We start from the raw sequence: 26463 nt of genomic DNA on the forward strand, positions 1-26463 counted from the left end.
TGATGGTGAGGCTGAATCTCTGGGTCATGGGTACTATCCCCTTAGGCACACCATTCCTCCAAATCACTCTCTTCAAAGCTTTGTCATTGCTCTGCTCTACTGATTCAAAACAGTGCCCTGATCTCTGAAAACAAACAAACAAACAAACAACAACCAAAATAACATGCTAATCTCTGACCTCTCTCCAAGGAAAATCTCTGCCTCAAGTGATCCTTCAGTCTCTTCTTGCTCTCTTCTTCCCTTTAAGCAAGGAGTAAAGTCTTTTCACTAAGTTTCAAGCTTGGACTTCATGCCCTATGAAAATCCTTGAGATGAGGAAATGCTTAGGGCTTGGTTACTGCTTAGAATTAAGAGAAGTGAAATGCAAAGATCAAAACAATGAAAGAACAAAAACATATCCTGACCCCCCCACACAGTGCTGCCAGAATTAGCAAATTAAAATACAGGAAGCCCGGTTAAATTTAAATGGCAGATAAACAATGAACATGTTTTCAGTAAAAGTATGCCCGACACACACACACACACACACACACACACACACACACAAACACACACATACACACACAAAACAGTTTTGACAAATGTAATTGTGAATGTTGGATCAAAGCTTTGAAGAGAGGTTGCTATTGAAATACAGATTTCAATGAGCTTAAATGGAAATTTATTCTAAAACTGAAATTTATGGGTCACTGAACACACGTTTTTATACACAAAAAAATGTTTACTCCATGGGATAGGATACACCTAGAGAAAGAAATATTCTTTATATTCTCCTTAGTTTCAGAAATGAAACAAAATATATAGACAATCTCAAGAAATAAGCATGGGATAAAAAAAAAGTCAAACAAAAATAAGCAAATTGGTGTGGAAGAATAACCAAATTGGCATTTGAGTAGCTAATATAGCAATGTATTTTTAAATTTTGTTTTTCTGCCTAAGTATTGCATTCTGTAGCTACAGTTTTCACTAGTTCTTTAGATTATGCTATAGAGACATGTATAGTAATTGTGACATCTTTCACAAATTTTTAAGGAGATTCATATTTATATTCCATTTTTGTAGTTATTCAGATTGTCTATACATGTGACCTAGACATTACATTGGTAAAAGATGCTCATAAGTGAATAATGATAAAAATTATTTTTCAAATATCAATGTCTATTTCTAGATATTCTCAAATGGTGTGTAATTCAATATTTTAAAATCTACACAATAGAGATGCTGTTTGATGGTTTTCATGGGTAAGTTAAATGTGTCATACTGTTCACATAGAGCTTCTTGGGCAAATTAGAAGCTGATGTCTAAAAATAAACGTTAGGTTCCTAAAATGCCGGATTTTAGAAAGTATGGCCTTAATTGTATTAGATCTAGAGTGATCTTGATATTACCTGAATAACTGGCATTCCCATGGAATAATAAAGAACACAGAGAACTAGCCAGAAGTATCTCAGAGAGACACCTTCACACAGCCATGATTAAACCACAGCTGTTCTCATGGTCAAGGACAGGTCAGGTCCCATGTAGCATTCAGAAAGGTCCAGCCCTGGCTTTCTCCACAGCACTATATTCAGATGCAGGACTTATACTATTCAGTTATTTTTAAAATTATATATATACATATATATATATATATATATATATGTGTGTGTGTGTGTGTGTGTGTGTGTGTGTGTGTGTGTTTAGTTGTTGATGGACATTTATTTTATTCATTTACTTATATGCAGTGCTGAGAATTGAATCCAGTGCCTCACACATGCTAGGCAAGTGCTCTACCACTGAGCCACAACCCCAACTCATTACTATTCAGTTGTTTTAGAATCATCTTAGCTTGTAACATTTTCAGACAATAAGAATATCTTATGTCTAAATAGCTAGCAGAAATGATTTTGAAATGAATCAGGAGAAAGTTTCCTTGGATCAGAAAGATTATGCAGTAACTTTCAGAGATGATTATTATTCCATCTGTTGATGTGATTATGGAAATTCTGGCTGAGACTGTGAATCTTGTGCACTGTGTTGTCCCTCTACTCCTCAAAGATGGAGGGCTGCCAGCTATGCAAAGTATTGGAAACAGATGAAAGCAAAACACTGACCTTGAAGTTCTGTTTGGGAGTACTTAACCCTTTTGTATAGATGGTGTTAGAGTATTCATGCATATTTATTCAGACTTGCAAAGTTCTCTAAATGTATTTAACTGAATTTTATTTTTTAAATTCTCCTCTGAACTCCATCACATGGCACCCAAAGATAATGACAAAGCTCAGAGAAGAGAAAATGAAAAGCAGCAGCAAGTTTAACTGAAAAAGTAGGCTATCATATGCACTGGGCAACTTAAGCAACTGAGAAAAAATGTGAGTGGAACAATGCTCATGTTACAGCCAAAACCAAAAACAATTCTTGTTAAGAGAAACAACAGCATAAAGGAATTAGTACTCAGTTCTTATAACATAAATTTGATTTTTGCAGTAAACGTGGTCTGGGTTGTAAGTAATGTTACTACTTTTAAAAAAGCCTCAAGACTTTGATTCTTTTTGATTCATTTTTAACAGAAACATTCAAGACTAAAACTATCACTTTCGGACATCAAATTTCTCTAGAAGAGCAAAAAAAAAGGATTATCTTATGGATGCTTTCAACCCTCAGGAAGTTTTGGCACCTCAAGAATGCAGTCTGGGTTTCTAAAGTGCTCCTAACTGGAATGTTTGGGCTTTCTAAGGTATATTCTTCTTCCCGCTGCATGTTTTTGTGAGATAGGATATTTTCTTATTCAAAATAACTCTGTGGGTAATTGTATATGCCTCTTCAGGACGCTGACCATGAGATGCTGTCATTTCTGTGATTCAGCTTCTCTAGTGAGCCATAAGGCCCAGCCTGATGTTGTGAAAGAGGAAAACAAATCCTCTCCGCATCAGAAGTTATTGCAATACCTTTGAATGTGCAATGACTCATGTCAGCCTTTGAGACGGTCTTGAGTAGATTCCCTCATGTTATTGTCTGCTGAAGCTATTTATTACCTAGAAGTTTTCTTAATTACTTCTCACTTAAAATTCCTCCCACCTCTCCAGGGGACCAACCCTGGGGACAGATATATGTCCATGGAAGTTGAGAATAAATGGTAGACTCCAATGTGCACTGTTATAAATCCAGTGGGATCAGTTTTTATATAACATATACCCCAGTTGAAGGACTTCAGGGCAGTAAGTTTCCTTAGTTCAAACTGGGAAGAAGGGAAATTTTATGTGCTTTCTCTGCAAATTGATTTCTTTCATTGTTCTACATATGAATTCTAACCCGAAAGCAGGTTGGAAAAATTAAAAATGGCCTCACTAATCCAAAGTCAAAGAAGAATCAGAGTGAGCTATATAGAGTAAGTCTGCAGGTCAGTAAGTCTAATATTTTAAACCAAAAATTAGAGTATGAATGAAAATCCTGTCATTGGCACAATATTTTTTTCAATGCCAGATGTGTTTTTTCATTATGTGGAATATCATTGTGATTTGACAATAACAATAGTGTTATGGAAATTTTCATAAACTGAAGAAAATGCTCATGGTTAAATGAATCTTCAAAATAGTTTTCTCCTTCCTCAGTAGTCAGTTCCACAATATTACAGAATTACTTCTGTTGGACCCAGATGCCAGATGCAACTGGTTATTTAACTGTTCCTTGGTGCCAGGAGACCAATGCTGTGGGGACATTAACCCTCTATTTGAGTCTTTGTATCACTTTTTTAAATATTTTTTGATGACCTATGTTGTGCCACTATTCTACTCACTCTTGGAAAAGTCATAAAACAAACAAAATCCCTGGAAGAAGAAATCAGACAATAAAATATATAAAATATATAGTTCATAAGAGATAGTTACTGCTATAGTTAAAGAATGGGAGGGATCAGAGAATCTGGAGAGTGAATGAAGAAACTGCACTTTTAAATAAAGTGATCATGAAATGCTTTACTATAAAAGTGAAATTTTGACCAAAGACTCGGATAGGTGAGGAAGAATACTTTTCAAATATCTAAGGGAAGAGAATTTTAGGCAGAATCACAAATAAATGCCCTGAGGGCCAGAATGTGTTCAGCAGGTTTGAGAAACAACAAAGAGGTTTATGTTGTTGGAAAAAAGTGTGGTGGTCAAGAAAGACACCAGAAATACAGAGAAGGCCTGATCAGGTAGGACCTCTTAGCTACTGTAAAGAATCTGGACTACGCTCTGCGGGAGATGGTATTTGTTGATGTGATCTGGCTCCAACTCTTAAGTCCACAACTGACTACACAGGGTCAAGGGTGAGATCAAGGGAGGTCAATTAAAAAGCTATGGTAATAACAAAACTGTCAAGACAATGACTGTCACTTGGCCCTGGGTGGTGACAAAAGTTGCTGGAAATTGTAGCTTGATTAGATATAAACTGGGAGAGAGACAGAGGAGTGGAAGATAGCTGCACAGTTTTGGTTGAGTAATAGGAAAAATAGACTTTGCATTTATTGAGATAGGGAAGGACACAACCTGCTGAAGTCCTTCATGCTTGATCTTGTGCCAACATCATCCAGAGAAACAACCCTTAATTTCACTTCTTCTCTCTACTTTTCAAGGGATGTGATTTTCTAAAACCTTCAAGCCATTGGTAACAAAAAACCTCTGGTATTCACAAAGTCTTATAACTCAGAGCATGGACATTCAGCCTCATATTTTACCATGATTATTTTGCAACATTTCACAAGCAAAATGAAAGTTTGTGTGTTTGCGAGGTCGTTTAATTATCTTAACATCTAAAAGTGACACTCATCTGATTCACCCCTGAAAATATTGCTTTGCCCTCAGCAGAAGGCATTTTGGATGCTTGACTCATTTATGGGGATGATTTTAACTACACTATTGTTTCCATCTTGGACTCTTGTTTATTTTGAGCCTCAGGACAGATGAGCTCACCCAGACCTTAAAATGCAAAATTTAAGGTTGTGTCAGACTATAATTTTATGCTAACTTTGTTTATTCCCCTCTTCAATTACTGAAGTTACCACCCTAATCCTTGGAAAATAACTGGAGACAATGTTTGTTTTGTAGCAAATTAAAAGCTGACATCCTGGTTTTCCCTGAGTGTGACTATGTGTACCCAATTGAATTACATTGGAAATACACATTATGGTGTTGAAACTTTTTCTTTATTCTCTGGGATTTCTTTCACGTAAGGGAAAAAGCAAGGGAAAGTGATAAACATCTTCTAAAAGTGGAAAATGTCAAACCCCAAGCTACTGAGACATAAGGCACTTCCATAATATTTACATAAAGTCTAATCATGTCTCCTGTCCTACCGGGAGAGCTGAGAGTAGGAGGAAGGGAAGGTTCAAGCTATTACCTTTCATTGGGTTTTAGAAGGGAATGTTCTGGAGCCTCTATCTTTGGGCAATGCAGTAAACCATGATTATGACTGTGGCTAGGAAAACATTTTAAATGTGGAATAAGGTAAGACATAAGACCAAGAATGTCTACTTTATGGACTCTGTGGGTTTTATTTTGAGCATCTGTAAATCTGTAGACCTTTATAAACAGAACAAAGTGGTCAATTTTCAATTTTCACAGGGGCTATGCTCACACAATGGTACCAAGGGCTTAGTTTGGGAACAAAGTCATTAAAAATAACTACACACAAAGAACTCAGTCATAAATAATGTGCCACAAAAAAAAAAAAAGCCAAAGACTCCAAGGCTGATTTACTTCAGTGTGTCTAAAAATCTGCTTCAGACTGCCTGCCCCTAAATATGGTAAGCCCCCAAGAGAATCCTCTGATTCTCTCCTCTCTCTTTTCTTCCATTTTGCTTTCCTTCTTCCCCTCATCTCCTCTCATCCTGTCATTCTTTTTTAATATGCTGGTGGTTTGTCAGTCATTCAGACAACCAGCTGGAGAATGATAGAATGAGAGAAAAAAAAATATTCCCTAGGTTCCTTGTCTGCTCGATTGGACCCTGCATTGAGATATAGCCTTTCTGTGTTTTCTTCTCATTTACAAACTTTCCTGTCTTGAAAACTGTTTCTACCAGATTTTACCAGGATAAAAATGTTAAAGAAAAACAGAGAAACTGACATTGCTTAGACACCAGAAATAAAAAAGGCCGTTCAAGATTTCTTTCCTTCTTTTGCCTCTTCCTCAAATGTTGTTATTTTTAATTACTATGGCTTCCTCTTTGACTTTTCTCTTCGTCTATTTCATCTAATTATACAGGAAATTCTGTTCTCTCATACATGTACATATAAGGACCTTTTCTTACCATCACCACGAGCCCAGCCTCTTTACACTCTGATACAGCAGAGTTTAGAATCTCTAAGGACAATTTCCTGACTCTCTGTCCTTCCAAAATGTAATTAATCCCTCCCTTCATTGGCCTCAAGTTTGTGTTATCATGGAAAATATGACCTCACATATCATGGGGGAAAAAATGTGCTAATGGACTAAACACTGACTCCTCTGATAAATGAGGGCCAAGAAAATAGTTATCTTGTTCACCATGTCTGCCAGTGTTGAGCGCACAGTAGGTACTTAAAAGATCCTTGAATTAATGTATATATCATATACCAGGAATTTCTAGTTATTCTTACATCGGTTAAAATATTTCATCTTTAAAGAGCATAATGTTGGTTTGCTTCTTCTGTCCTTCACTTTTTTAGAATTTTATTTTATGTACCAAGAGCTAGCAGTTGCTAGCTTTCATTAAGTGGTTGTCCTGGACAATTCATTCAAGGAAGTCCATTTAGCCAATTTAATGAAGCCTATATCCTTCACGTACTGACAGAAATACTGCCAGCACAGACTGAGACCATATCTCCAGATCAGATTGTGCAGGTTTATGCAGGTATGGCAAGAGCGAGAAACCTGGCCAAATTTTCACACATGGCTCCTATAGAGCTGTTGGTGACCCATCTTGCTTTTAAAGGTGCAAGAGGGCCAAAGGTTATCCTTCACTTTTGTATAAGTAAAAAGATGGAAAAGCAGAGGATGTAATGGTAGGAAGTCATGTGTAATTTCTAGTACTAACAGGATTCAACTGTCATGAAGGAAAAGCATACTTTCGGTGGCACTCCAATTTCAGTGTGTGTCACGATAATCAGTAAGTAGGTCTTTCTTAAACAAAATGCTGAGCCACATTCTTAGAGTTTCTGATTCAGTATGTCTATGACGAGGCCTAACCATTAGTATTTTCAACAAGATATCAGATGATGATGAGAATGCTGGTCCTCGGACCATCGTATGAGGAACTCTGTTTTGCATCATCTCTGCATCCTCACCTGTGAGTGATTACATTCTAGTTAAATTATGCATGAATGGAATTTGTAAATGAGTCTAAGAGCTTATATATCAAGCCTGTCAGTAAGTTGATGAGTGTTTACATTCTATTATCTATCTACCTTTCTACATATCTATCCATTCATCCATCTGTCCATCTAACTGATTTTTTTCAAGTGTTTTTATATGCAATTCTGGTTATTAATTTATAAACAGGAAATATTTCTGAGTTTATGGGACATATTTATAATTGTGAGTTCTCCTCTTCCAGGGACATTAGAACTATAATAGCTGTCATATGAAGAGAAGCATGCTTAACATTATAAAGGGAAGTTATCATAAAGTGCTAGAGCTTGAATGTTTCCCCCAAAACTCATGCCAAAATTTAATGGGCATTGTGACAATATTGAGAGGTGGGACCTTTCTAAGTAATTGTGTTATAAGGGATTCACCTTCATGAATGGAATAATGCCACTGGCACAGAGTGTGTTAATTATAATGGGAGTGGCCTTGTTAGAAGAGAAACTTCTCAAACATGCTCTCTTACTCACTCCACACTCCTCACATGCTTTCTTGTTGTGTAATTCAACTCTTATCGAATGAGTTCCTCAGATCCCTGTAAGACACACACACACACACACACACACACACACACACACACACACACATATATATATCTTCCTTCTGTATAAGTTAGACCATTTGTGAGATTCTGATATTCTGTTATGATAGTAGGAAAGATTAAAATGTAAGGTTACAGGGCCCAAACCAGTCTTAAGCCATGGACACCTGTGTGTGATGTGCCTTTGTAGGCATGCAGGGCCAGGGGAGGCTGAAGAAAACCAGTTAAGGACCCCTGATTTGAATATTCTAAAAAGTGAGAATTGATGCAGTAACATCTCAGATACGGTGAGAAATAAAGCAGGTCAAGGGCCATAGTAGATGCAATGGCCTCCAAGAATATTCTGTATGGGAGAGGAATCAAGATGGCAGAATAGAGAAGGTTGCATTATTGGAAGTTGCATTATTGGAAGTTACATGGCCTACAACCAAGAAAGAAGACAGGCAGCTTCTCCGCAAGGTGGGTGAACAACAACAACAACAACAAAGTAGAGGGATATTTCACTGGAATTTAAAACTGATCATTTCAAAGCAGATGGGGGACACAGAGGTTGGATATAATAAAATAAACAAAAAATCCCAGCAGCACAGCTGAGGCCAGGGTGGGAGCACCAGCCAGAGTGGTCCCTCCGTGCACACAGTGGAGGAATTAGGTAGTTTAAGGAACTCATATTTTCGGGAGGCCCAAGGTATGTCTGGGCATTGAGAGACCATACCCCAAACCTGAAAGATGAACTATCTGTGTGCAGGGAAAGAAGCCACCATCTATCCAGGAGACCTGAGGAGGACAGGAACAACGAACCATTTTGCAGCCACAGGAACTGGCAGCTGAGGGAACCAATCCTTGCAAACTCCAGTTTGGCCTGAAATACAGGCCTAGTAAACATAGGCCACAGGACACAGAGCATGCTTAAGTGACCAGGAGAAAATCAAGCATGGATAGATGTTTACACAGGAGACAACTGGTGGCAGAAACCCACCTGGATCTACCCCTTTTCTTCCAATTTGACTGCTTGCAGGACCTTCTGGGAGAGATGCATCTGACTGGGAACTCATAAGGCCCCGGGGCAGGAGAGACTGGAGACTGAAATTGAGACCTGGTTATGTGGGGTCCACAGGTGACATAGGGAACTAAGAATGGCTCCCCTACCACATGAGTGGAACCCAGGGGAGATCCCAGGGATTCAGTGTTTTTTTTTTTTTTTTTTTGGTGGGGGGGGATTCAGTCTTATAGCCTGGATCAGTAAGTACTGGGTGCTAGAGATGTGCTTATTTAGAATCTCCAACCAATTGCCATTCAACAAAGAGCCTGGAGCCCACCTAAGCCTACACCCTGCCTCCAGCAATTCTGCTGATGGGATTACCTCTCACTCTAGCAACCCAGAGGGTGCAGCATCATGATCCAGACACTCCTCCTAAAACTGCTGAGAAGAGACGCTGAGAATCTTTTGAACTCTAACAGAAAGAATTCTTTAATTTTTCATTGAGATTGTTTTTCCTTCCTTTTTAAAAATTATTTTTCTCTGTTTTATTATGAGGTTGATGGTACCTGGACATTTATATACTTTCATATTTGTTTTTTTTCCCCTCATTTCTAGCAGTTTTTAAGCCAGTTGTTTTTCATGGATTAGTTTTTTTGTGTGTGAACTAAGATATTCAATTAATATATTTTAGTTTTGTATTTTTATTTTTGATTTTTTTTTAATTTTGACTTTATATATATGTATGTGTGTTTATGTATATATGCGTGTATATACATATTTCTCCCACTTGTTTCCCTTGATTGTCTTTTCTCCTGCTAACAGCCAATGTTTTTTGTTCTCTCTTTTACTCTTCCTTTAATTTTTTACTTGTATCTTCTCTCATCCTCCCTCCCAATCATCATATCTTATATCACCTCTGTTCTCTCCCTGTCCACTGTTTGAAATTGTAAACCCTTTTGCAAACTTGCTGTTTTTATTGTAGGCAATAACTGAGCATACCATTTGTTCATTGTGATAATTAACATTGTAGATGTCATGTTAGGAATTATTTGGATTAATGCTGTGTATTGTTTGCATTGGTTGTTGTTATTATTTGTCTCCTCCTAAACACTGAGATACTGGAAACCTTCAGGGACTATAAGTCCACACAGTAGGAAACTCTCCTGCCTAATATCCATACCATTAGATGGGTAGACACACAAACAACATGAAAATGCAAAGGAACAAATAGCTCCCAAATAAACCTAGTTACTCCAATAACAGCATCCATTGACATCAGAGTAGAAGAAATGTCAGAGAAGGTATTTAAATATATATGTAGTTAAAACTTATCTGCAGAGTAAAGGATGGTATAGCAGAAATCCTTGAAATGAAGGAAAAAATAAACCAAATTAAAAATTCAATAGAAAGCATCACCAATAGACTAGATCATATGGAAGAGAGAACCTCAGGCAATGAAGACAAAATATATAATCTTGAAAATGTAAGATTACAATAATTGGATAAAATTATGGCTCTACCTTATCATAAAAACTATACAACAAATAAAAAGGATATGATTAAATGAATTCATGGTGTTGAAGATCAGATGTTGAGTGAATAGATTATTTAAAAAATGAATATGCACATTCATAGAATTCATGGAAAATTGTCTAAATACACACAAACACACACACACACACATAGAATTTATGTTTCTGTGGTATCTTAATAGATGATTTCTATTAATCATCTTAATAGATGATTTCTCCACTTTACTCTTCCTCCCTCCATATTTCTTCTCTTTGCCTTCTCTTTCTTCTTTTATTTTTGTACCTTTTAAATTTTATACAGAATTATATTTAATTCATTGCCATAATTTGAATATTTGTGTCCTCTTCAATATTCATGTTGGAATTCAATCTTTGCTTAGTCCATTTTGTGTGCTTCCATAAAATAATACCTGAAAATAGATAATTTATAAAGAACAGAAATTTCTGTGAGAAAATACTTCTCACAGTTCTAGGGGCTCAGATGTCTAAGATCAAGGTGCTGGTATCTGATGAGGTTCTTCATGCTATTTCCTCACATGGCAGAAGAAGGGACACAGGGCAAACCCATTCCCACAAAACCCTCATTAATTCATTCCTCAGCCCCTCCCAAAGACCATGCTATTGAATTAGGGGTTAGGCTCCTAACACATAAATTTTTGGGAAAATGAATTCAGACCACAGCAATCCCCAGTGCAGCATATATATAAGAGGTGGGTCTTCAAAAGGTGATTATGCCATGAGGGCTCCTCGTGACTATAAGTACCTGTAAAAGAGCAGCAGGCAATTGGCCGGACCCTTTTGTCCTTCTGCCTTCTGCCATGTAAGGATGCACTAGCAAGGCACCATCTTGGAAGCACTGAGCAGCCCTCACCAGACACTGAGTAGCAGTGCCTTCACCATGGGCTTCCCTGCCTCTGGAACTATAATAAATTTATGTTCCTTATAAATTATCCAGTCTAGGGGGCTGGGGATGTGGCTCAAGCGGTAGCGGGCTCACCTGGCATGCGTGCGGCGCGGGTTCGATCCTCAGCACCATATACCAACAAAGATGTTGTGTCCGCCGAGAACTAAAAATAAATAAATATTAAAAATTCTCTCTCTCTCTCTCTCTCTCTCTCTCTCTCTCTCTCTCTCTCCTCTCACTCTCAAAAAAAAAAAAGAAAAAAAAATAAATTATCCAGTCTAAGGTATTTTGTTTTATCTGCATGAATGGACTAAGATACTCATGTAATAAATATATACTCCAGAAGATAGGAAGCATCCTTCTATACCACACTATGTGTAGATTATGATTGCTCCTGGGCCTGAAACACTCCAGAAAGTCTTTGGCTTTGGGAACTTGTATGCAGTACAGCTCTTCTGATTCCATGTGTGGCCTTGTCTTCTTGAAGTCATTGGATCAGGACAGCCTAGGTTCAGAAGGACACAACGTAAATTAACCCAGCTTCTACCATGTGGTAATAACATTCCTAACAGCATCCTTATAATTATTTTCTTCTGCCATAACCTTCTTCACTTCTATCAACTCACTGACCAAACAAAATCTTCCAAGAGCAACTTTCTCTGACAACCATATGTAACATAGGACCTCATCATTCTCTATCCTCTTATCTTGGGTTCTTTTTATTCATCGCACTCATCATAGGTGGTGCCCAATAAATATCACTGAACATATAAATGAATTACTTCTCATCACAACTTTACAGAGTAGGTACTAGCACCATACCTATTTTCAAGGCTTAGAGAGAATTAAATAGATGACCCACTTGAAATAAGTTATCAGCATACCTGTTCTTAGCCATTATATATCAGGATATTCTTTTTATCAACTAGTTAGTGTCTATTGTCTCAATGTTAAAAACAGGCACTTGAAAGAGCAGAGATGGATAGATAGTAAAATACTGCTGATAATGAAACGTCCAGACACATGACAAATTACTAAGGGGATGCGTATGAAAAATGATGTGTACTTCCAAGCTATCATCAAGCAATTGAAAATGCCTTCTTTTATGAGAAGGTCAAGTTGGTTTTATTTTAAGATCTGTACTTACTGGAAAAATTGATTGCAGTATTTTCAGGGAGAAATATTTCGTTATCTTCTATCTCTGACAGGAAGTAGAAAAAGGAAACACTGAAAACAGGAAAATATGTGTGATATCTATAGAAAAGCAGACACGTAACTTACTGAGCAGCTGAAGAATTAAATCAGAGGTATGTGTTGGCTCTCTTTACAGGCCCTATGCACTTCCCTTTATCATGCAAGATGTGGATCTGGGACCTTTTCTCAGTCATGCCTGAGTTACAAAATGTCACTGTCAATGATCCTATAAGAACTGAAAAAGAGGTGGTCACTCAAAGGACCCAGAGAAGAGGGATTCTGGAACAGGTCTGGTTTGACTGTCCTTACAGTAACTGTGAGCCTGATCTGAGCCAATAACATTAGAGACTTATTTGCAATATGATTATTTATCTAGTTTAATTCCTATACCTTTTGAAAATAAAATAGTTACACTGAAACTTAAGGTTCTTACTCCTTATCCATCAAGGACAGTCTGGTCTACTCTCTTTCTCACTGTCAGATACAGATATCTGCCATAAGGAATTAACATTCTGTAATCTATTCTTGTATAAATCTGATTTCTACTCTTTTACAGTTTTATTTTAAAGTAACATTAAGATCTTCAAATTTCCATGCAAATTTTTAAGGACACAGGAAATAAGCAATATAGGATTTTTTTTAATTGCAGTTAAAAGCATGTAGAGTCCTGCACTGTCATGCATGCCTGTAATCCCAGTAGCTCAGGAGGATGAGGCAGGAGGATCAAGAGTTCAAAGCCAGCCTCAGCAAATGTGAAACACTAAGCAACTCAGTGAGATTCTGTCTCTAAATGAAATACAAAATAGAGCTGGGCAAGTGGATCAGTGGTCAGGTGCCCCTGAGTTCAATACCCAATACCCCACAAAAATAAATAAATAACAAAATAGCAACAACAACAACAAAAACCATACAGAAAATATTACTGTGTTTTGGATGAATGTTATAATTTGGGTACCTTCTGTTTTCACTCCAATCAGACTGCCTCTGGTTACTCTGCACAAAGGCTTTGCTTCAAATGCCAACAGGGGGAAAACAAAAACAAAACACTATATTGCCTCCAACAATCTGAGACCACCCACTTGGTGTATCTCAAGTATAATTTCAAATGAGACCAGGGGAAGATCATCGGTTAAATTACATGCTGATGTCTGACCACAATGTAGGCATAAATATTAAAGGAAGATTTATCTGCATCTCATGGCCCAATTTCTCTTTTAGTTTCTCTGTTTTGTATAGAGACAAAGAAAAATAAGCAAAACATTAAGAATATGTCATTACATCTTCATAGATATTGAAGATAAACTAATGAGACTCAAGATAATATATCAAAAATTTATAAGCCAGAATTCAAAAGGGTGGGTTAGAGGCAGCCAGACTTAACAGATTCTACCTCCATGAGTTAGAACCTGTCTGTTCAATAGTTTCTCCAAGTTCAATAGACTTGGAGAAACACAGAAACTTTAGAGCATGCAGCGGAGAGTAAACCAGAGTGCCCCAGCACTGATCACACAGCAGAACAGCAGATGGCAGGGGCAGAGGTGAAAGGGAGAGTCCAGTGATCACTAGTAGCACAGGAGTCAGCACCTCGCAGAAACAGTCAAAACAGGCAATAGACTAGGGACGTGTGTAGCTCTGGAGAGGTTTTCAGCACTTTCCAGTATATTCTCTTGGGTCTGTAAGAGGGGGCCGGGGGCTGTAGGAATCAAAGCCCCCTCCATTTTCCTATCTCTGGATCTTCATGGCAGTATTACTGCACTAATTTAGTGGGTGGCTTCCTTGAGGGTCATCTGGGGGGCAGGGGAGAGTTTTTAACTCACAGCCTCTGAGAATTCTGTGTGCTGGGGAACTGGACTGATACAAGGAAATGAAGATACTTTCCCTTTAAAACTGGATGTTTGGAAGCCATATGAAGGTGTCCCAGGAGGCCACCAGATTCATGAATTGTGGGTTGCACTGGGCCCACCACCATCCCCCGCAGCACAGATAGCTGTGATTCCTTGACGTCTCCCTGCACATGGAATGTGCAGCACAAAAAGTGCCAAAGTCTTTAATGTGTAGCAACACTGGCATTGGCCTCACACTCAAAGCACAGATGAAATAGCTCCAGAGTAAATCTCTGCCTGGGGATCTCTGATTTTCTGCTTGATTCTGTTTTGGTGATAGGGCAGCTGAGAGGTATTCTAACTGGCTCTGGCCACAAATCACTCAGTCTGGTCACCTCATAAGCACAGCAGAGGAAAGAATAAGGTGGTGAATAACATCCAGCCTTTGTTCTCTCCAAGGGAAGCATGGCCTAACACAGAAAAAGAATTTCTGTTTAGCACAGATTGTGATCATCTCTCCTGCTCAAAATTGAGCACCTTGAAAGAGAGGAAATTTTTATTTTTGACTGATTATTTTTGCTATTGCTGTTCTATATATATTTAATTTGGTTTTATATATATATATATATATATATATATATATATATATATATATATATATTTAATTTGGTTCTCTAACATTTTTTTGTTTCTTCTTTTTCTCTTTACTTTTCCTTTTTTTCACATTTTTAGCTTTCTCCTTTTAAAATTATTTTAACTTATTTCTTTTTTTCACTTTTCTTTTCCTTACTTTTTGCATTTATTTATTTATTTTTATTAATCTTATTTTTATTATTAAAAACAATTTAACTAGGCAGGTTCAGTGGTGCATGTAATCTTAGAAACTTGGGAGCCTGAGCTGGAAAATGACAAATTCAAGGCTACCCTTTGCAACTTAGAGAGGCCCTGTCTCAAAATATAAATGAAAGTAGGAGATGTTCCTTAGTGGTAAAATGACCCAAGGTTCAATCCTTAGTACAATAATAATGATAATGATGATAATAATAAACAAAAATAAAATAGCTAAATAATATAACTAGCATTTTACTTTATTCTTTTGTTATTTTTGCCTTTTACCCTGTTTGTGTATGGTTGGTTGTTATTATTTTATTTGACTTTTACTTTATCTGGCTTGTTATTGTTGCTTTTTTTCTTCTTTCTAGTCAATGCTAGGGACTAGGTCTGGCACTTAAAGCACACTGGGTGTGTCCTCTGCCACTGAGCAATATTCCCAAGTCAGCTCAGAAAATCTGCATCTTACTCCAGGTATGACATAGCACCTTTTGAATCTTGATGGATATTTTGGTTTAAAGAATAGGGAAGACAAAAGCCCCGAGCCACAGGTTCAGCCCCAACTACACATGTATGAATGAGGATGTGTAAAGTCCTGCTCTTAGACATTCACCACCACAGCAACAGCAGAGAGAAATAACACAATGGTTATTGACACTGTGTCTATGAAGGGCCTCATCACAGATGGCTTCCACACTTTATTGGACTGCACATTGCTATCTGATTGCAGGAATAACCATAAAGAATGTATACCATGTATTCTGGGATCTAAGATCTAACCCACACCTGCTGAACTACTACAGTCAACATATGTTTGTAAGATCTACAGAGGAAAAAGGGTGTTTCAGGCTCTGATGCAATATGCATTGCATTAAAACTCTCTAATGACAGCCAAAAAAGGTATAGGAAAAACTACACGATAAGGTCCAATTACAATTAAATGCTAAACAGCAGTTCAATATATCAGGGAACATCATGCAGAGGAGGCTGGTAACTAAAAAGGCCATCACATAAAAGTGGATGCAGATATACAAATCTAAATAGAGAAACAAATATGAAAAAAGGTAAAATGACACCTCCTAATGCTTATAACTTTCTAGTAACTGATTCCAAAGATATCAAAGTAAGGGATAAAATTAGAGAAAATTAATTCAAAATGATGATTTTTGAAAATATTATTGAATTCCAAAAGAATAAATATAAATAGCTGAATGAATTAACGAAGGCAATGATGGATATAAATTAGTAATACTATAAAGACAGTTTTTTTTAAAAGAACCTAACAGAAGGAAAAGCTCAATATGTCCAATTAAAAACTTAATTGTGAGTTTCACCAATAGACTAGATCAAGTGGGAGAAAGAATGTTAGGATTTGAAGAAAAGATTAAGGAATCATCAGATTCCTATAGTAATGAAAAAATTAAAAATGAACAGAAAACACAAGATCACTGGGACACTTTTAAAAGACCAGAAATACACAAAATTTGAATATACAATGGAAAAGAGATATAGGCTGAAGGCATATAAAACATATTCAGTAAAATAACAGAAGCCACTGAAATAGGAAAAAAAAATCCCAAATCTTGGTAAAGGTGTGGACATCCACATACAGGAAGCATTTAGAACCCAAAATAGATGTTTTTCAGAAAAAAAAATCTCCATGACATATTATAATAGTTAAACTACCAAAGGTTAGGAGCAAAGAAAGTATATTACAAGCAGCAAGATATAAATGCTAGGTCACAATTAACAGCAACCTCATCAGAATTACAGTGGATTTCAAAAAAGAAACCCTAAATGCCTGAATAGCATGGAATAATGTATTTCAAAACCTGAAAGAAAATATTTGATAATCTAGATTACTATGTCCAGCAAAGTTATCCTTCAGAATTGAAGAAGAAATAAAGATCTTTCATGTTGAGCATAAACAAAAAGATTTCATGACCACTAAAACCAGCATTACAGAGGCATATAAAGGAATTCTATACTCTGAAGAGGAAGAAAGGTAAATATAATCATGAAAACACAGAGAAGAAAAATATCTTACTAGAAGACTAGATGAGAAAATGAGAATTAGAAAAGAATCAAACATTATGAATTCAGAAAATTCTCATACTCTAACATTAATAATACAGGAAGAAAAAGCATAGAATATTTAAAACAAAAAGAAGAAAAACAAGAAATTGACAGAAACAATACATATTTTGCAATGGTAACTCTGAAAGTCTTAATTCTGTTTAAAAGATGGAGACTGGCTGAGTGGATTAAAAAAACAAAACTCAACAATATGCTGCCTGCAAGAAATTCAATTTACCAGCATAGTCATATGAAAACTGAAAGTGAAGGATACAAAATGCTATTCATAGTAAATGAAATCCAAAATAAACAGTAGTAATTATGCTCATATCTGACGAAATATACTCCAAGCCAAAATCAGTTAAAAAAGACAAAGGAGGTCAGTCATAATGATAAAGGGAACACTTCATCAAAAAGATATAATGATTATAAATTTTGTGCACTGAACATTGATTGGGACACACAATTTATAAAATAAACACTACTAGACATAAAGGAAATATATGCCCCAATACAATAACATTAGGTGACTTCAATACCTCTATCTCACCAGCAGACTAAAAGTTAAAAAAGAAACATAGCAAATAAGTTACAGTACAGATAAATGGACTTAGCCTGCTGCAGAACATTCTATCCAACAGCTACAGGATGTAGTTTCTTTACTTCAGCACATGTAACTTTTTTTTTTTTTAAAAAAGGTAGTCATATGAGAATGGGATGCTAATCAGAAGTTATACTCCATGTATTTATAATATGTCAAAATACACTCTACTATCATGTATATTGAAAAAGGATAACAACAACAAAAATGCACCCTTCAAAAAGTAAGATGGTCATGTGTTAGACCATAAATCACTTCTTAAGAATTAAAATTAAAAAGAATAATTTTTTCCGTCTTGTCAGATAATAATGGATATAAAGAAAAGCAACAACAAGAAAAACTATAGAAATCATTCAAACACGTGGAGACTGAACAATATACTAATGAATTAACAATAGATCCTTTAAAAATTGAGGGTAGGGGGATTTAAACATTTCTAAAGTTAAATGAAAATTAAAATACAACTTACAGAACTTGGGAGATACAACAAAATCAGTACAAAGAAGGAAGTTCAATGTAGAAATGACTTAAAAAGCCACAAACACACCAGGAAAAAAAGCAAGAACAAAAACTTTGTGATGATTACTGAATCTACTTAACCAGAGAACAAACACTGAAACAAATGTTGAGATCATGAGTTCAAGACCAAAGGTAAATATTTCAATCTTCACTGATTAGAAAATTGACCCAAATTAGAAAAGGAAATATTCTGATCTCTTCTTTAACAAAGAAGAGCAGGAGAGAGGTAAATGCAGTCAAATAAATTTAAACCTACGAAATGAGAGAATCTAAAATAATTTAACAGGACCAAAAAAATCAACAAATGCAATTAGGCTAAAACTCACATAGTGGCAGAGAAACACTAATTGTCTGGATTACAAAGGAAAAATACTATGTCAAACAAGAGAAAGTCATGTGAAGTAAATGCTAATGAAAGGAAAGACGGGTGCCCGGTTCATATGAGACAAGCTGTCTCCATAGAAGAAGGGAAGATGGTAGAGAGCTTCCTTCTTTCCCACCTGTACCACAGGTATTATACTCAGATCACTTCACTGGAGAATAATAATAGAATAATGGAAGAGCTGAACACTGAAACATATATACACGCACATTTGTTCATAGTTACAAAATACATTTCTGCAGGGTTACTTGAGGAGGAGAAGTAGGTAACAGGAGGAGAGGGATACTGGGGGTGGGTGGAAACTGATATCCATTGAATTTCATTTACTAGGAATGGGAAAATAATACAAGCGAATAAAATTAAAGTGGGCTATAGTAGTCTCATTTTGTCAAGGGATACCTTCACTATACCAAGATTAAAGAAAATCTCATCTTCTTTCAAACCACCAGTCACCTCTGTACCCTGTTTCAGTAGCAGTAACTAACTAACTGGCAGGACAGTGAGGACAGGAGAGGATGTTAGTCATGGGCCAAAGCTCTGAGTGCTGCCCAGGCTCCTCAGGGGGACACAGTGCACAAATCGTCCAGATCATCAGGGCCATGTCCAGCTTGGGGAAGAGCCCCAGGCAATCAGCCACACAGCCAGGGTGTTGCCATCTCTACAGGAAGACCTGAGTCTATCATAAAAGCTGATGGAACTTCAGTGTCAGGGACCCTCCCCTACCCAAGACTCTGGGAAGGTGGGGCAGCTAGAGGGAGTTTAGGGCATTGTAGGAGGAAAGGGAAAACCAGACCACACTTAGGGAACATTTTTTTACAGATTGCCTAAATTAATCAAAAGACCTGAATTGGATTTGGCAACCATGTTTGTTATGTTTTTTCAAAGAAATGATCACTTTTTTTTTTTTTTTGGCCTTGTCTATTGGAAGTGCTCTAACAAAAGACCATAAACTGGGTGGCTTACATATCCTATCATTTTGTTTGCACGGTTTTTTAGGCTGAAAGTGTACTATCACAGCAACAGTGTGGTCAGGTTCTCACAAGGGTTCTCTCCTAGGTTCATGGATAGCCATCTCCTTGCTGTGGCATCAGAAGGCACCAAATATGAAGGAGCTCTTGAATCTTCTTTTATGAAGGTACTGATTTCCCTCACAAGGCTCCACCCTCATATGCTAATCACTTACCAAAAACCCTACCTCCAAATACCTTCAGTTCACAAGTAGGTTTCAATATATGAACTTCAAGGGAAGACAAACATTCAGTCCATAGGTCCATATTTCACCTCTGCAAACTTATGTCTTCACATGAAAAATGCACTCATTCCATCCTGATAGCACCCAAAGTTTTAACTCATTCCAGCATCACTTCAAAAGTCAGAAGTATAATGTCACATCTAACTATCCTCTAAATCAAATACAGGTGAAATTCAAGGTATGACACTTTCTAAGGCAAATTCCCCAATAGCTGTGAACCTACGAAACCAAACATGTTCTGTGCTTCTGAAATACAATGGTAGAATAGGCACAGGAGAGATATTCTCATTCCAAAAGGAAGGGAAAAAAAAGGAATGACAAGTCCAGAGTAAGTCTAAGTCCAAATCCAACAGTACAAACTCCATTAGGTCTTCAGGTGTGAGAGCAATCGTCTTAGGCTTGATTCTCTGCCTTTCAGACTTTTATGACCCATTGGGTCCTGTCCCTGCACTCTACCTTGCCTGTGTGTACCTCTAGGGCTCTGCAGAATGGCATTGCTCTCATGACTCTCAGCAGAGGCCACCTTTTGAAAGCAAGACTTTGGTTCCCCCTTTTGAAAACAAGAAGGAAGTTGAGCATAAGGAGGCACATCTGTAATCCCAGCAACTTGGGAGTTGGAGGCAGGAGGATCACAAGTTTAAAGCCAGCCTCAGCAAGTTAGTGAGACCATGTCTCAAAAATACATACTTATGTACATACATATATACATACATACATAAAGAAATAAAAAGGGTTGAGGACTGGGGATTTGGCTCAGTGGTAAAGGGCCCCTGGATTCAATCCTTGGTACAAAAAAAAGAAAACAAGAAGGCAGGTCCAGGGATGTTTAAATTGACTCAGGAGTCATTCTTCCCTTGTCTGGAAAAATAGCACATTCTCTCCTGTAAAACTTCTCCTGTAAAACCCTAGAAGTCTGACAGCACTCCTACATTTCTTCCTACCTCCTTCCCCTTCAATTTCAACTGGTAACTTTCTTGCTGGAGTGACTAAGTCCAATTTTCTGTCTTACATTTATAGAGCTGCTATAACAAAAATGTTAGTGGGAGACACATGGACAACAGAAATTTATTTCTCATAGTTTTGGAAGTTGGGAAATTCTCCATGAAAGTGACAGCAGATTTGGTTTGATAAGGTCCCACTTCCTGGTTCATAGATGGCCATCTTCATACTGAGTCCTCATATGACAAAAGAACTCTTTGGGGTCTCTTTTATTAAGGACATAAATCTCATTCACAACAACTCCACCCTCCATACCTAATAACCTCCAATTGGCCCCACCTCCAAATACCATCACATTGAAGATTGGCTGGGGCAGGGGGTGGGCAATAAACTTTCATTTGATAGCATACATAATTATGAAACTAACATATTTCTTTTATTAAAAGTATTCATGTAATATTCAGTCTCCACAAAAAAAAAAAACCCTAGAATTGTCCTTGCTTGTAAGATTACAGTTTGATGATGCGATAGTGTCAATGGACCTAATTTAGGCACCATCTTTCCCTCCCACACTTTAGTCTAGCATAATAGAAGCAGGTCTGGGAGCACAGAGAATGTCCAGGTGAGGTAGAGGACATTCTGAGTCCATTGACTTTGGACTCACTGATTTTCTGTCCCTTGGGCAGCAGAAAGTTCACTTGTGTACTGAAAGCATTGATTGCAGCCATTGGCCAGTCCCGGAGGATCCTTCAGGCCTCTAGGATGACCTGGGATTTCTGTTCCATCAGCTAGCATCTAGGCCCTATGAGGACTTTTTCCCCCCCACATATCAGACAGGTGTTCCTGTTGATTTAAGCAGGTGGGAGCATTGAGTCTGGGCAGGAGACTATGGGACATCAATTAAATAATGACATTATACCCCCAGGTTGGTGGGAATTGGCCTTACTACTTATCTGACTTCTGAAATTCCATGAAACATGTTAAATTGAAATCAAGGTAACTTCTTGGCTGCATCGCAGCTTACCAGACGTACAGAAGGAAAAATGGCTTCATGGGGTTTCCAAACACCTCAAGAATAACTTTTTTGAACTAATTTCCTGGATTTTTTTTTTTTTTTTTTTTTTGCTTTCATACTGTTTTTCTTTCTTCAAATTCCATACATTTTCCCAACCAGAACAAAGAGTCAAATCTTCTGTAATGACCATTCCAGTCACTGTCTTCCTTTCGGGCCAAGGATACAAAAGTAAATCAACTTGTTCACATCTCACAGCTGCTATACAACAGCAGGAAGAGATCTGAAGGTGTCATTATTCCGAGTGAAGGAAAACTAATTGAAATAAGAAAGAAAAGCATGTGTAGTTCAAGTTCAATCTCTGTTTTATAAGGATGTGCCTTAGTAGGAGAATAATCATGACAAGGCTTTTAGTTATTGATCAACTATAAAAAATATCTGAAAAAATTTTCTTCCTATAATTTGGCTTTCAGAGGGGGAATAGTTTAAAATTATAGAGAGCTTTAGATTAATAAGTCTTTACCAGTTTATTATTATTGACTTATTGGGAAATAAGAAACAGTGGTTTAGGAATTTGTGAGAAAGGATCATTTTCTCTAAGCTTTTTCTTTTTCACCGTTGGTTTTCACCTCACAGTTGAATTGCTGATTGTTCCTTTGAGAGGCAACAACAAAACCCCTTAGTATCAATTTAGGAAGTTGTGTCATAGCTCTTGAAGTCAAGGCAGGTCCCTCTTGTCCTCAACCACCTGAAGAAATGCCCATTCTAGAGGTGAATGCCTTGAGTGGTGAGCACAACCAAAGCTTTATGGTTCCTCCTATAGTACCTCAAAAGACGCAGAGGGGCTCTCATGGGGTCATATGTTGATGCAAAACTTGGAATTTTCACAGAGTTCCCAAATAAGATCCCAAACAATCCAAGTTTTTATATATAGTATTAGTATTAATTTATCTTTATTTTTTCTATACAAAATAGTGTGATAAGTTTTATCATAGGAAGAGATGATAAGAGTATGCAAAATAATGTAGGAACAATTATATAAATGTATCTACTTACTGACATTTAAGAATTATGTTAATGTTCTAGGTTTTTATGATACTTTTTGCGTATTAGACTTTTTAAAATTTACAATTTATTATTTCTTTTCTCATTTATAAATATTTACTTTTGTATCTAATTTTGTAGCTATAAATTAGTGCTCCTTTTCATAAAGAGGCCCTTCAACTGCATAAGTATCAGATACTACAAAATAAGGATTCATTTGATCAGAAGATTTTTCTGTTGTATAGAACAGTGATTGAGAGTTGGAAATCTGTCAAGACAGACCTGGTTCAAATCTTGATCCTGCAACTATTCTAACTATATGACCTTGGAAAGTTTCCTCGAATTCTCTAAGTTTCAGTTGTTAAATTGGAATACTATTACTATCTACCTCATAAGGTCAATAGAATAATATAACAAATAATACTATGTTATATGAAAGTAGTTGAGACCATTCCTGAATAGATGTCAAACAAGTTTCCTAGTCATATGAAACCCAAAGAAAACTATTTCCCCTTCCTCAAACTGACTCCTTCCCTTGCCTTCCCCATCTAGTACTAACATTAGTCCAGTTGATCAGAAAAAAAAGAGCTTCATACTCTAATTCCATCAACCAACTCTATTGACTTTAGCCTCAAAATATGTCCCCCTATATCAGTTCCTCAGCACCTCCACCTTTATTGCCACAATCCAAACCCTAATGCATGTGCTGTACAACTCTCATAATCTTCATCTGGTCATCTTGCTCCTGCTTTGACCCCCTATTATGCCTCTCCAGAATTAACACATTTAAATCCTAATCCCAACTTCTCATTTAGAGATAGGACTTTTGGAGTTAATTAGGTTACCAAGGTGAAGCCCTCCATGAATGGGATTGATGCTCTTATAAAAGACCCAGAGAGCTCTGCAGTACTTCTGCCGTGGGAAGTCACAGCAAGAAAACAGATGAAGGAAGCAACCCTCACCAGACAAAGAATCTGTTGGCATGTTGGTCTAGGAGTTCTCACCCTCCATAACTATGAGAAATAAGTGTGTGTTGTTTACATCACCTAGTCTATGGCATTTTTATCATGGAAGCCTGAGGAGACTAAGACAACCCACCTCCAACCCCAGCCTCAATCTCCCAGGCCTTCTTTGGCCATTTCTAAGACATTGACTGGCCACTCCCAGTCTGAAGTTTCACTTGTCTCCTCCTAACCCGACTCTTCCCATTTGTTCCCACTGAGAGCTCTCTGTTATTTTCTTCACTGAAGATGTTGGACATGACCCATAGTCTGTTTCTCCAACTCAACTCTTAAAGATCCCATCTGAAACCTAGTTCTCCTTTCCTTGGCTTTCACCAGTGCCCCATGCAATGCACACCTGTAATGAAATCGTTTTATGTCATGCCAACATGTGCCATTGGCCTCTGGTTGAACTTTCTCACCTAGAAATTGACATATTTATTAAAAAATAAATTTTAGTGCCCCATTCTGTGAAAAAAATCACTGTACATTTTCCATCTCTCACTCCTCCCACTATTTTGTTGTTGTTGTTGTTCCACTGGGTCTTCTAGTCCTCATACCTTTACCTTTTACCCCAATCTCTCCAGCCCCTAAGGAGTCACTTTCTTTCTACCCAGTCTCTATTACACAACATATCACAGTGACTTTTATTTGGATCAGAGTTCAACTTGACTGGCAAGGAGTTGCTCTTAAGTCGATATATCTTTCTACCTCCTTGTCCTTGGTAGCTCAGCAATAGTGGAGGAAATCATATAATCATGTAGATAGAGCCACTACAAAGAAAGTTTCTTTGTTTGGGAAATCTTTTGGCTTGTGAGAATGTATCTGGCTAATTTTGCAATTCCCCAAGGTAATTATTCAAAATCTAAGCATTCCATTTTAGCCATTATCATTTTGGCTTTCTTTCATGATCCAACACTTGACTTGTTTCCATGATAAAATAACAATAGTAAAGATTTTAAGTTGGATATCTTTAAATCATTCAATAGATAGTTATTAAAGATATTCTATTTTCTGGGCACTGTTTACAGTACTCAGGTTATATCACTAAGGCAAACCAAGTCCCTTCATCATTGTGTGTGTGTGTGTGTGTGTGAGTGTGTGTTTGTATGTGTATGTTACTGTAGAACATAGGGTTGCTTTATTCTGAGCTATATCCCCACCAACCTCTGCCTTTTTTTTTTTTTTTTGAGAAAGGGGCTTGATAAGTTGTTGAGGCTGGCTGCGAATTTGAAATCCTTCTGCCTCAGCTTTCTGAGTTGCTGGCTACTCTCATCTTTAACCTCCACTGTCTGTTCAAATATATTCAGAAAATATACAGCAAATATGTTAATTGCCTTCTTCATACCAACGATTTTTCTTGTATGGAAGAAATTCAACAATTAAAAGGACATACATAAAATAGTCTTTCCTTATGATGTGTTCATATTAAAGAGGGAATGAAAAAAAACAGTAAAATTAATTTTAAAGTATATACACACTGTCTACATATGCATATCCTTACATTATATGTGTGTCTATTTATATATGTGTTCATGCATATATCATCACTGGTAAGCAGGTTAAGGGGCATTTGGAAGTGGTTGGGGCATAGAATGTAATGCCAGTAAAATTAACTTTCATTTAACTTAAATAACATTTAGGCAAATCCCATGCAGCTCATAAAGAATGGAAATGGGACAACCGAGTGCCAGGTTCTGTACCCATAAAGAGAGATGACTGGAACATAATATAATAATCAGTTGAAAAGTGGAAAGGTTTATACTGATTTGTCTCTTTTCTCTTTTGCACAAAGGCCAAGGTTAATACTAACAGTAATGTTCTAAGGTTCCAAACTGTGAGTTCTCAGATTAACAAACCTACCAAAAGTTTTAGGTCTAAATAAACTTAATGATCCCTAAAATTAGTATTGGCCTCACAGAAATTTCTAAAGCCTCCCCCATCTGGCCATCTGCACCTCCTTCTCCAGCTTTGTGTGCCTCTGGTAAGAGAACACAACCATCTGCCTTTAGCAAGTACACCCAGTTGCCTTCCAGACAGATTTCCACAAATTTCTAACACACACACACACACACACACACACACACACACACACATACACACACACAGAGAGAGAGAGAGAGAGAGAGAGAGAGAGAGAGAAAGAGAGAGAGAGAGAGAGAGAGAGATATGAAGGAAATGTAGAGCAATGGATTTAGTATGTTTTTCTCAATACCCAACTGACAATTATCTTCAGTGTGTATTTACCAGGTGTATTCTATTGCACTATTCCAACTAAAAACAGATTTTTACCTTTAGTTGTACATTTATAAATTTAAAAAATAACTTTTATTTCTCATAAAGTTATCAATGCATAAGGGAAATGCATAGTGGAAATACATTGATCTTTGTCCTCCTGGAATCCATTCAGACTGCTAAGAATGCCCTAATTTCCCCTCAGAAAAATTATTTCCTCGGTACCTGACTTACAG

The 26463-nt window shown here is 37.0% G+C and overlaps 1 pseudogene; it reads right to left on the reverse strand.

The window, feature by feature from the left end:
* Window positions 1-6705: 6705 nt before the first annotated feature.
* Window positions 6706-6915, reverse strand: LOC101967763 (small ribosomal subunit protein uS14 pseudogene; annotated as a pseudogene).
* Between the last annotated feature and the right edge of the window lie 19548 nt (window positions 6916-26463).

The sequence above is a fragment of the Ictidomys tridecemlineatus genome, chromosome 9, assembly GCF_052094955.1.
Source record: "Ictidomys tridecemlineatus isolate mIctTri1 chromosome 9, mIctTri1.hap1, whole genome shotgun sequence".
NCBI classification, from domain to species: domain Eukaryota; kingdom Metazoa; phylum Chordata; class Mammalia; order Rodentia; family Sciuridae; genus Ictidomys; species Ictidomys tridecemlineatus.